The sequence below is a fragment of the Callospermophilus lateralis genome, unplaced genomic scaffold (genome assembly GCF_048772815.1).
Source record: "Callospermophilus lateralis isolate mCalLat2 unplaced genomic scaffold, mCalLat2.hap1 Scaffold_867, whole genome shotgun sequence".
NCBI lineage: Eukaryota > Metazoa > Chordata > Mammalia > Rodentia > Sciuridae > Callospermophilus > Callospermophilus lateralis.
The window spans coordinates 276555-281796 of NW_027516769.1; positions in this window are offsets into that span (position 1 = coordinate 276555).

The following is a 5242-nucleotide window of genomic DNA, read 5'->3' on the forward strand; positions in this document are numbered from 1 at the left end:
ATTACCAATTAGAGAACGAAAACCGATGGCCCCCAGAGGGGTCTCTAGATCCTCAAATTCTGAGTGAACTTTTAAACTTCTACAATTGCTCAAAAGGTTGAATGGAGATTCCCCTATGTGGAGCCCTTTTCCCTCTTTCACTCACATCCTGAACTATGCTTCTCCAATAGATCCTCACCCTCAGCCTTCTGCTCCAGACTCTCTGCTGTCACTCCCACCTCAGCAACCTGATTTCTCCCCTCCAATTACTAGATCAAAAACCAAAACCTCCGCCAGTTCTCAGACCATTGCCCCCGTGCTGAGGTAGCAGGTACTCAGGCACCCCTCTACCCACTCACTCCTCTCTTTTCATGTCAGTGCCCGCAACGGGTCCCACCAGGTCCTCTTACCAGCTAACCCAAAGCTCAAACCAGCTGAGGAGAACCCTCAGACCCCTATCCAAGATGTAATGAAAATGACCTTTAAAGTTGCTTTGTCATCACTGAAAACAGGTTAATAAGAATTTAAAGTCCCTCACAGGCTTTTTGGAATACTCACTCCCGTCTTCCCCTCTGCTCTATCTGTTCTACTGTTGAATTTTTTTTTGCTAGGAAAATCCCAAACCCGTTTCCTATTATTCTTTCACATCTCTCTTTCCTCATACTCAGATCCGCGGAGCTGCTCTCACCCCCCGCCTTCCCCGTCTTCCCACTCTGTACCAGGCCCACAGAAAAGTCTTAACTGACCTTCTCCAGAAGTCCTCACCATGGCTGACTTTAGGACTTTCAGAAAGAGAGTCCCTATAAAAAAGTTCAATGTCGGTAAACTTCTTGTTTTCGTGTTGCCTGTTCTCCTTGGGCATTGGCTGGAAAAATTAGCACTCCTAAGCTAGACACACCCTTACTAGTTTTTCACAAAATATGTGAACAAGGCCCCAGGCCTTGACCTGGGGCTTCACAGAGATGGCTACATTTCTAAGATAAAGAAGTTACCAACTGGGCTCCATGGTAACTGCTGGCAGGCAGTAAAAAAAAGATGAAAAAAGCTATCCCCCTCCCAGGTGTCCTCAAAATTGTAACTTGCCCAGAACAGAGGCAGAAAAAAAATGCTTTATGTGAACTTCTGCAGACTGTTAACTTCTTAGCCCCATTCCTTACATTTTGGGTACAAAATTCTGAAACTACATAAACTTGGGGTTCAGGGAATTATTTGATTACAACATAATCAATGCCTTCTAAATCAGGTTGAAACTAAATAGGACTGTTTCCCTATCTTCCGTTCTATCTTAGGTGCCTTGCCTTGTCCATACCTACAACAGTATAATTCTATAAACTTAAACATTGTTTATGTTTTCATAAAATGATCAACAGATGTGAAAAATTATGTAATGGTGCAGTTGTTTCCCAGAGTGCTCTATCATGAGGCAGGATCATTTAAAGTTCAAATAGGGGGGCAAACAACCCGATTCTGCCAGGAACCTGTATCCCTCACCTTAGCCATCCTTTTAGGAATTGGAGTTGCTGCAGGGGTGGGCACAAGAACCAATGCCCTAGTCCATGGGAAACAACAAATGACCCAAATAGATGCAGCAGTATACCAAAGCTTAAAGATATTAAAAACCTCCATCACAGCTTTACAGCATTCTTTAACCTCTCTCTCTCTGAAGTTGTTTTACAGAACAGGCGAGGGTTCGAACTCCTTTTCATGAGAAAGGGGGCCTTTATGCTGCATTGAGGGAAGAATGTTGTTTTAATGCCGACCATACTGGTTGTAAAAGAATTTATGAGTAAATTTAGAAGATGCTTTGAAGAGCATCAACGAGAGAGAGAGGCCCCAAAAGGGTGGTTTGTGTCTTCGTTAACATAGTCCCCCTGGTTAACTACACTTTTATCAGCCCTGGCAGGTCCATTAATAATACTCATTTATTGCTAACTGTAGGACCTTGGTTGCTCCACCGTGTAGTTTCATTTCTCCAAGCTCAAATTGGACAAGTTAAATTTTTGGCAATCAGACAACAATGTACGCCACTATCAGAAATAAAATGTTACACCGCCCAATGATTACTTTTATGATTAAAAGTAACCAGAAGAAGTGGGGAATGAAAGGTTAATAAAAAAGGTATTTGTCACTTCCTGTTTTTCTGTATGCTTAACAAAACACTGTTGAAATCTTGAGAACTGTTTGCTAATGTTGTTCCCAGAATGTGATGTCCCCAACTGCCAAACTGCAGAATGTACTCCCTCACCCGGTTGTACACAAACTGCCCACTCACCCTGACCCATCAATAAACTTCCTTCCCTGCCCTCTCCAAGGAAAGTATATAAGGTCTGCTTAAGCTGTTCTAAGGGCTCTCTGTTCTATTCAAGTGAGCTCTGAGCCCCAGCATGCTGGATCCCCAATAAACCCTTTGCTGTTGCATGAGACAGTCTCTTGGTGGTCTCTTCCTCCGACGCTCGAATGACCTTTTCATTGGTACAATCAAAAGTGTGACATTTGCTTTTTGTGTCCAGAATATTACTGTGATAAAATGTATATGTAGATCAGGTGACATGAGTATTTCTTCCACCGTTTCTGGGATCAATATTTTGATGATGTATAAATTAGTATTGGTGGTACAAATAGGTGTGCCCTCTTTCTATGAATATAGAGATAATGCATGAATAGACCATACAGTGAATAAATAATATAACTAGTTCCAACTTTATTTTTTTAATTAATTTTTATTGTTGGTTGTTCAAAACATTACATAGCTCTTGATATATCATATTTCACACTTTGATTCAAGTGGGATATGAACTCCCATTTTTACCCCGTATACAGATTGCAGAATCACATCAGTTGCACATCTATTTATTTACATATTGCCATACTAGTGTCTGTTGTATTCTGCTGCCGTTCCTATCCTCTACTATCCCCCTCCCCCCTCCCCTCCCCTCTTCTCTCTCTACCCCCTCTACTGTAATTCATTTTTTCCCCTTATATTGTTTCCCTTTCCCCTCACTTCCTCTTGTATGTAAATTTGTATACCCCTGGGGGTCTCCTTCCATTTACAGGCAATTTCCCTTCTCTCTCCCTTTCCCTCCCACCTCTCATCCCTGTTTAATGTTAATCTTCTTCTCATGCTCTTCGTCCCTACTCTGTTCTTAGTTACTCTCCTTATATCAAAGAAGACATTTGGCATTTGTTTTTGAGGGATTGGCTAGCTTCACTTAGCATAATCTGCTCTAATGCCATCCATTTCCCTGCAAATTCTATGATTTTGTCATTTTTAATGCAGAGTAATATTCCATTGTGTATAAATGCTACATTTTTTTATTCATTCGTCTATTGAAGGGCATCTAGGTTAGTTCCACGGTCTTGCTATTGTGAATTGTGCTGCTATGAACATGGATGTAGCAGTGTCCCTATAGTGTGCTCTTTTTAGGTCTTTAGGGAATAGACCGAGTAGGGGAATATCTGGGTTAAATGGTGGTTCCATTCTGAGCTTTCCAAGAAATCTCCATACCACTTTCCAAATTGGCCGCTCCAATTTGCAGTCCCACCAGCAATGTACAAGTGATCTCTTTTCCCCACATCCTCGCCAGCACTTGTTGTTGTTTGACTTCCTAATTGCTGCCAATCTTACTGGAGTGAGATGGTATCTTACGGTGGTTTTGATTTGCATTTCTCTGACTGCTAGAGATGGTGAGCATTTTTTCATGTACTTGTTTATTGATTGTATGTCCTCATCTGAGAAATTTCTGTTCAGGTTCTTGGCCCATTTGTTGATTGGGTTATTTGTTCTCTTATTGTCTAATATTTTTAGTTCTTTGTATATTCTGGATATTAGGGCTCTGTCTGAAGTGTGAGGAGTAAAGATTTGTTCCCAGGATGTAGGATCCCTATTTAACTCTCTTATTGTTTCTTTTGCTGAGAAAAAACTTTGTAGTTTGAGTAAGTCCCATTTGTTGATTCTAGTTATTAACTCTTGTGCTATGGGTGTCCTATTGAAGAATTTGGAGCCCCACCCCACAGTATGTAGATCATAGCCAACTTTTTCTTCTATCAGACTCCGTGTCTCTGATTTGATATCAAGTTCCTTGATCCACTTTCAGTTAACTTTTGTGCATGGCGAGGGAAAGGAATTTAGTTTCATTTTGTTGCATATGGATTTCCAGTTTTCCCAGCACCATTTGTTGAAGATGCTATCCTTCCTCCATTGCATGCTTTTAGCCCATTTATCAAATATAAGATAGTTGTAATTTTGTGGATTGGTTTCTGTGTCCTCTATTCTGTACCATTGGTCCACCCGCCTGTTTTGGTACCAGTACCATGTTATTTTTGTTACTCTTGCTCTGTAATATAGTTTGAAGTCTGGTATAGCTATATGGCCTGATTCACACTTCCTGCTTAACATTGTTTTTGCTATTCTGGGTCTTTTATTCTTCCATATGAATTTATGATTGCTTTCTCTATTTCTACAAGAAATGCCGTTGGGATTTTTAGTGGCATTGCATTTAACCTATAGTGAACTTTTGGTAATATCGCCATGTTGATAATGTTAGTTCTACCTGTCCATGAACAGGGTATATTTTTCCATCTTCTAAGATCTTCTTCTATTTATTTCTTTAGGGTTCTGTAGTTTTCATTGTATAAGTGTTTCACCTCTTTTGTTAGGTTTATTCCAAAGTATTTTATTTTATTTTTTTGAGGATATTGTGAATGGAGTGGTTGTCCTCATTTCCATTCCAGAGGATTTGTCACTGATATTCAGGAATGTTTTTGATTTATGTTAGTTGATTTTATATCCTGCCACTATGCTGAATTCATTTATTAGCTCTAATAGTTTTTTTGTAGACCTTTTTGGGTCTGCTAGTTATAGAATCATATCATCTGCAAATAGTGATAATTTGAGTTCTTCTTTTCCTATTTTTATGCCATTAATTTCTTTCGTCTAATTGCTCTGGCCAGTGATTCGAGAACTATGTTGAACAGAAGTGGTGAGAGAGGGCATCCCTGTCTTGTTCCAGATTTTAGAGGGAATGCCTTCAGTTTTTCTCCCTTCAGAATGATGCTAGCCTGAGGCTTAGCATAGATTGCTTTTACAATATTGCGGTATGTTTCTGTTATCCCTAGTTTTTCTAGAGTTTTGAACATAAAGAGATGCTATACTTTGTCGAATGCTTTTTCCACATCTATCGAGATGATCATATGGTTCTTATTTTTAAGCCTATTGATGTGGTGAATAACATTTATTGATTTCCGTATATTGAACCAACCTTGC